General features: G+C 35.8%; 1 pseudogene; it reads right to left on the reverse strand.

Annotated features, from left to right (window-relative positions):
* Positions 1-2318: 2318 nt before the first annotated feature.
* LOC103160069 lies at positions 2319-7108 on the reverse strand (annotated as a pseudogene).
* Positions 7109-8485: the final 1377 nt, after the last annotated feature.

Raw genomic sequence — 8485 nt, forward strand, 5'->3', positions numbered from 1 at the left:
TTTCCTCCCATTCCCTCCCTCCCAGCTTTCTTCTGCCCCCCTCCCAATCCACAACTCCTCTGTTTCTGTTCAGAAAAGGACAGGCCTCCCAGGGATGTCAACAAAACATGGCATATCAAGTTGAGGTAGGCCTAAGAGGAATAGGCTACCAAAAGCTTGCCAAAGTGTCAGAGATAGGCCCCTCTCCCACTACAAGGAGTCCCACAAGTAAACCAAGCTATACAACTATCACACATATGTAGAGGGCTAGGTTGTTCCCATGTGGGCTCCTTAGCTGTAGGTAGTCTGTGATCTCCTTTAGACCATGTTGTTCTAAACACAAGTTAAAGAGCAAACCACTTTTCACCCCATGTGTAAGCTGAAAATTAGACTCTGCTAACAGAAGATCACTTATTGCTTAGTATTGAAAATTTACTTGGAAAAGTCATTAAAAGATCAGAAATCCTGATATATATATATATATATATATATAATATATATATATATATAATATATATTACATTTATCTATGACAAATTGGCATTTAAAAAATAAGCTATTGACTTTATTGTTCTTAATGAACCAAAATCAGATAGTGTGATATCTCAGAGGGCTGTCTTGCTTGCCTCCAAGGCTGGGAACCAGAGTTCCACCCCTAGGATACATATGATGGAGGAAGATAACTGACTCCCACAAGTTGTTATCTTAGCTCTGGGTATATGACATACAACATGTGTGGCCACACACACACTCCTACCCACATAGACACACATAAAAACACACTAAATAAATAAATAAATAAATAAATAAATAAATAAATCTTTAGGATGTAATGAGATTTTTAAATAATCCAAATCAACCCTAAAGCCCAAGCTAAGAAGACAAATCAAGCTTATGGGAGTGCCACATTTTTCCAAACAGTATAATTTTTATTGTCAAATTTCTACTTGAAACTGCAAGACAGCAAGTCTTCTATCTTGGTACCCACAGGAGCAGTGCTGCCTCTGTTTCTCACACAATCAGCCTGGGTTTTGTTACTGTCATGGCATCTGGGTTTTCTTGATCTCAATGGATTTTGGCCTCTCCTTAGATGTGTGAAGTGTTTTAAAGATTAGAAATTTGAATGATCTCTGGCTCATTCTTAACTTCCTATTTAATTATGAAACTTTCTTTGTTTGATTCTTTCAATATAGTTCATTTTAAATTTTAATTAGTTAAAAAAGCACAACTCCCACACATTCTATTCAGATGGCAAGATGATAGGCATGTGCACATGATTCTGACTGATGCTCTCAAATCAACTGTCATCCTATGCTTACTTGGCTCCAGCACTGCTGGGAACTGCTGAAGTGTCTCCACAATCTATGGGTACACTTTTTAACTTAATGCTAAATGCAAGCTTCAAAGTTCTTTTTTTTCCCCCAAGATAAGAAATGTTTTGGATGATTTCAATGACAAAAATCTCAATTCTGGTTTCTTAAAGGTTCCTAAAACTAACAAAAGGAAGTACTTTAACAGACATCCTCAGTTGTTTACTGTTAATCCATTCAGAGTGATTAGACTGGAAACCATACAATGATGAGATGAAGATTCTCTGAGGGTGGGATGAGCTATGGCTCAATTGCATTACCTTTTGTAAATAGTGCTGCTAGCTAATTTACATTTTCTAAACCTTTAGCAATAACAGATTATTTTGATAAATTATTCATATTTCTGTACTTTGCACCATCTTACAATTTGCACATGGGCTGTTCATTCTGACTTCTACACTCTTGGTCAGACAAAATGACCAAAGGCTGCTTCATTATTTATTTCATCTCAAGAGGGTGATTATCATAATAAAATAAAGTATTATCCCAGAAGTATGCTTTCCTGGAGCAGTGACTACAAGAGGCTTAACCTAAGAATTTGTAAGCCCGTACATTTTTAGTTTAATTTTTAATCTTTCTCTATTTATGTAGTATCTCTGTCTAAGAACATAGCTCAGTTTTATAAGAAAGCATGTGGCTATAGTTTTATAAGACTAGAGAACAATCATTCAGACCTTGATTGAGAAACTCACTGGAGTTAGGGATAAATTGCTATCAGCTTCTAGTATTTTATTTCAAAAGGGTGTGTCCTCTTGGGTGGTTTGCATGGTGTTACCATGGCGGTCTAAATTTAACCATTGAATTGATGACTATGGATTTCTCTCATAGTTTATGTAAAAGACACTGTAATTCCATCTTTATTTCTTCCCCCAACGTTTAGTTCCTTTTATTAGGGCAAATGTGAAGATGTTTTGTAATTTATTTCACTTGCAAGCATGAATAGTACGTTACCTATATCCACACTAGTCGCTACCAAGGTCTGGTCACAATATGCCACCACAGAGGGAGGGCAAGTCACCTTCGATTGTGGCAAAAGGCAAAGCTTCATTCATTGTACCATGAGGTGGTGTTTCCACTTGCAGTGGTCTAACCTCTCAATCCCAGTCTTCTATCCTCAATTTCTATCAGTGTTCTCTCTTGGAAAGGTAACCATGATACATTGCTTCCTCAAAAGAGTATCAGTAATCTAAGCATCATTCAGGAACCTTGGAGCACTCATCTCTCTCATAGGAGGCACCCTGGGCAGAGTCAGGGAAGATATACAGGGAGGAAACTGCTTTTGCCAGAATTCTTCTGCCTCCCTCAACAGCTGTGTTGCTTCCACCTTCTCATTCTTAAGTTCTTCAAACTGGGCTCTCAACAAACAAACCAGTATGTGTCCCTGTGGGCGCACTATGACAGGAGGTGATACCGCATGCACTTATTTGGCTGTAGCAGGTTCTGCTGATGGATCAGGTTGGTGGGAGGAGAAGCACTGAAGACCACAGTGACTCACTTTCAGCAAGCCTCTATCTATGCTTCTCTTACTAATGTAAATGTCTTGTGTACTGCAAAACCTACAACAGGCTACACTTGGAAGTTTCTTTTCTTGAAAACAAATCAAAGGAATTTGATTCATTATTTGCCTTGAGAAGAACTGCTTTCTTCTTGCTCTAGTGAGATACTAATAATTCCACTTGTACAAATGTTATCTGATCCATATATATATATATATATAATTATATTTTATGATATATATATGTATATATATATATAATCAAGTTCTGAACTTTAGAATGAAGAGGCTTTCTGCTTAATATATGATCAATTATAAGGCGCAAGGGAGTTCAGTTGTGCATTTTGGGTATCAGTTGAATTTTTTCACTATTATCGTTATATTTTCTGTGCAATTTTTTTGGGTTTATTAGAGATAATTTTGTCAATAGTTCTCTTGGTGCTAGAGTTATGGAGATGATTAAGCAACGATTAGTAGCCCCAGGGGATTTGTAGACTATAGAGAAGAAACAGTTGTGGAAGTAATTTAATGTATGATTACTCTGAGATTGAAATCTGCACTGCCATGCCCAGTAGACTGGGATTAAGGAATGATGAGTGTGTAGACCATAGCTTCAGTACTAATTTCTTGCCTTAACACTTGCTTCTACTCATTCCAATTCCCTGGTCAGGTTGTTCCTTTGTTTAATAGACTCTTTTTTATTTATATTACTGTCATTTGCTGAAGTGAAGGATCTAATACATTATTCAAGTAATTCTCATTACCACTTTTGAAATGGTAATTCCTCTCTCTTAATTTTATTCTGAAAAATAGCTATAATAAATGTAGTGATATTGTTTTAGAGGTGGAGGAAACCTTAAAACAATTTTCTGATGCAAATAATACTATAATCATCTATTGTCCAATAGCCAGAGGCTAATATGGAGGCTTCTATGGTAGGTGCTCATTTGCTGCTTGCAGTTGTTTGAAATTTATATATAACACCAATTCAAGTCAAAATACAAATGGTGACCCATAAATGACAAGTTTGTCATTTTTAATATTTGAGTCTGTAGCAAAAAGTGATTCTTTAATTAAATGTGTATAGTGTCTAAACATTTTTTTCAATTATGCTAAGTGAAGCTTTTCCATGGCTATGGATTCAAGAGGTTGAAACATTTGGCTTTTGTAATCCATGGCAATTTATTTATATTAGTATATTTTGTGATGATTGGACTAATGACTTGCTCAATAATTTCCTCCTAAAGCATGATAAAGGAATTATATTGACATTTTCATATGGAACAATACTTTTGTTACAAATCAATTTTTAATCCCCCTAATTGTTTTATGGTACGGTATAGATATATACAGTACTGTATACATTCCATGCTATGATTTTATGCTATAAATATTGCTCATTAATTTAAAAACTATTATAATATTTGAATGATGTTCTGACATTCACTTTTATTTAAAATTATATCCTTTGAAGCAAACTTGTATCTATAAAATCATTAGGTTACATTGGTTGTAATAATGGAAATGAAAAAGCTGCTTAGGAACTTTCCATGATTGTCAGGAATATATATCTCACTATATTATTTTTGTTATTTCTGCATTTGTTTGGAATTTTCTCTAGTATAGTGTTAGCTTCTTTTTGTGGGACAGAAATCGAAAGGATGGAGAAAACATACCTTTATTGGACATCTGCCTGGATTTACTATGCTTTCACTTCTATGAGTGTTGGTGAGGATTTATTTTGTTGGGCATTGTGGTCTCATGATTGGGTCTCCCCTTCAACCTGAAAACAGTTCTTTTGATAACAGGAGCACTGTGTCCAAACAGATGTCAGATCTGATCATCTCTTCACTTGTCCTTGATAGCTCTGAGGCTGCTGCTGCTGCAGACTGCATGCACATTGGCAGAGTTGTTGAAAAGGCATTTGGCTTTATGCTATTAGCTTTTCTTAATGTGCAATTTATACAAAAGGTTGTGAATTACCACACATTAACTTAAGAGCTTGAGGTCAGAGAAGGACTACATGGCATTGTGAGGGATTCATGCTGGTGTTATGACTTTAAGATTTGCTTCTGCTGAAACCATCCTTTTACAGGTAGATATTGCAGACTGTCCCTTTAAACAACGAATTTGGGGGCCTAAAAAGATGGCTCAGCAAACATTAAAAAGCATTTGATGATCACACAAATGGCCCCAGTCAAGTCCTAGAACACACATGATAACTCACATCTATGTGTAACTCCAATTTCCAAGGAACTGAACACCCTCTTCTGGCCTTAGAGAGCATCAGGCATGCATGTAGTGCACATACATACATGCATGCAAAACACCCACACACTTCAAGTAACTAAATCTGAGAAGAAAGGAACTTGCATCCAATAACAGAATTGGCAACATATCACTGTGCATTAATAAACCAGTGTGTTTTTCTGGCGAGGGACAGATGCAGACAAATCTCAGAGAGGGAACTGATGCACAGCACAAAGAAGAATCCATGGAGAATGAGCCTTAAAATATTACCATCCACATGCAACCGACCTTGCAGAGGGAGAGGTCATTCAAATGAGTCCTGAGCAGTCCTAAGCCAGGTTTTGAATAAATACCTACAGTAATAATAATAAGAGATTAAACATTAGACACTCCTTTCACTTAAAAACTAAAAGAATTAGTACTTTTATAATTAAAGTTGTGATATCAATTAAAAATTGTCACTGCAACAAAATAAAAAACATTTTTGTTTGTCCCAGGAAATAGAATATTATCTATCTATCTATCTATCTATCTATCTATCTATCTATCTATCCATCCATCTATCTATCTATCAAGACAAGGTTTCTCTGTGAAACAAGCCTAGCTGTCCTGGAACTCACAGAGATCCGCTTGTCTCTGCCTCCCAGTGCTGGGATTAAAGGTATGTGCCACTACTGCACAGTAATTATTATTATTATTATTATTATTATTATTATTATTATTATTGATATTTGTAAGGGGAGAGAGGAAGAAGACTATGTATATATATACAAACATTTGTGTGTACGTGTATGTGAAGGACATTTCAGGTGTCAGTTCATAGCAACATGGTAAATGCAATATTCAAGTATAAAATTCTCAAAAGAAAAAAATTGAAACACAGAGTTTACAAGCTTTGTTGTGTAATTTTTCTTCATTCTGTTATATTGTTTTGAACCATTTATTTGTGGTAACTTTTTTTTTTTTGCTTTTAGAGCCAGGAAAATCTCCTGAAGCCAAACAAACAACTACTAAAGTCACAGCACAAGGTAAAAAATCAACACTTTAAAGATACTACTGCTTTTTCCTCTCTTTGGTTCATAACTTTTTATTGACAAACCAAAAACTGTTTATTGCAGAAGAGCGCCATCTGCTGGTTACTCGTATGCAATAAACAAACTCAAGAATTTTTTAAAATTAGACATAAATTTTTTTTCATATAATATATTCTAACTATGGTTCCATTCCCCCATCTCTTCCAAGATCCTCCACAGATCCCTATACACCCAAATCCACATCATTTCTTGATCTCTTTCATTAGGAAACAAACAGGCATCTAAGAGATAGAAATACAATAATACAAAATAATACAAGCATACCTGAATGGGAGAAAACAAACAAATCAACAGAAAAAAAAGAGATTCAAATAAAAAGCATAAAAATCACTAATACAGACATAGAGATACACAAGTTGGAACACAGAAATCCCCCAGCAACACAAAGTTAGAAACCACCATGTAGAAGCAGAAGACCTGTTGGAAAAAAGAAAAAATGCAGTCCAAGCATTGTGAGACAAAAATACTTCCAGAGATATCACTGAGTTCATTTGTCTTGTTGTAAGAGTGGGTTGTGTACTCAGTGAGACTCTGTTATTGAAAACTAAATTTTTATTTGAAAGTAATTACAAATTTAGAGATAGCTTCTGGGTTAGAGATTGGGGCTTGTCTCCAGTTCCACTCTCATAACGGGGACCCTATCAGGCCCAGTCCTGTCTAGACCTTATGCATGCTGCCACAGTCTCTTTGAGTTCATATGTGCATAGAACCTGCTGTGTTTCCCTTGATGCTTACCTGTTTCCTTGGTATTCTCCATCCCCTCTGGCTGTCACAGGCTTTCCACATCCTCTTCTGCAGGGTTCCCTATGTTCCAGGGTAGAAGCTGGGTTATTGGTGACATTGTGTCTATGAATATGTGTTCCAAGGCCTCTCGTGCTGTGCAGATTGTCCAGCTGTGTATTTCTGTATTTGTTACCCATCTATTGCTGGAGGGAACTTTTCTAACAATGGCTGAGCAAGGCACTGGTCTATGGCTAAGGCAAAACATTGTAAGGAGCCATTTTGTTGATATATTCCTTCAGCAAAACAGTATTATGTAGCTTTCCCCTAGGTCCCTAGCATATCTTGTGTAAGATTCTTGGATACCCAAGAGTATCAGAGATAGGTTCTAATTCATGAGTTGGCCTTAAACAGAATCAAATATTTGTTGGATACTCTAATAAGCTTTGTCCCACCATTGCGTCAGAAAAATCTTGTAGGCAGGTCACAATTGTAGATTGAAGCATTTGTAGCTGGGTTATTGTTTACCTTTTCACTTTGGTGACTTGTAGAGTCATTACCATGAACTAATCATTAAGGTAAGTAGTTCTTTAGCCATTTGAACAAGTCCTATAAGAATGATGCCGAATTTACACTCCTGAAGGAATAACAATCAGTGTGTTGCCTCCAAGAGTTATTCAAGATGCTTTAATATATCTCTCTAAAAAAAAACCTCAAATAAATACATAAAAAGTCACAGATTAACTATTACTGTAACAGTTTCTAATGGGTTAGCTAAATTGGTCATATTTTATGATATAAAAAGAGTCTATTGGAATGTTAGAAAATCAATATTATTTTCCAAAATCTCACATTGCAATAGATGCCTTCCAGATATACTACAAAAATAATTACCTTGACTTTATGAACCATGCAAGAAAATTAGTTGCATCCTTCACTGATACTCTTAGGGCTTAAAAAGTAGAAGTAGTATATTCTCAAAGCAGTAGTCATTTGACAAACCAAAAAGGAGAGACACAAGTATTCTGCCGTTGTCACCTATGAAACGTTTAGAGATCAGTCTGAGAAAACAAAGAAAATATTCATTGGACAAGATCTCCACTTTCTCTTCTACCCTAGATTATGCAGTGCTTCAGTGTTTAACAATAAAAGGAATGCATTTAGACAGTGGCATGATTATTTCTGAGTAGAGGGGTCTCATAGTAAACTCATTAGCATATAGTGTGATGTGAGATACTACTGAATGTATTGCATCTGACCGAAATCTTATTTATGAGCAGTTTATGCTAGCATGCTTCAGCGTTGGGAGCCACTTTTAAGTTTCTTGCTGATGACAAGTTCAATAAAATTGCTTCTTCTTTATGAAAGTTTGATATGGACTGTAATAAATATTGAGTTAGAAAAAACAGAGTGAGTCAACATGAAAATATATGTCAGGGTAGACACCACAGGCCAAACACTTTTCATAAAAGGAGTTTTTATTGTGTCTGTACATGTGTATTTGTGTGTGTGTGTGTGTGTGTGTGTGTGTGTGTGTGTGTGTGTGTGTGTGTGTGTATGTACATGTATTCAAGTGT

This window comes from Cricetulus griseus, chromosome 2 (assembly GCF_003668045.3).
Source record: "Cricetulus griseus strain 17A/GY chromosome 2, alternate assembly CriGri-PICRH-1.0, whole genome shotgun sequence".
NCBI lineage: Eukaryota > Metazoa > Chordata > Mammalia > Rodentia > Cricetidae > Cricetulus > Cricetulus griseus.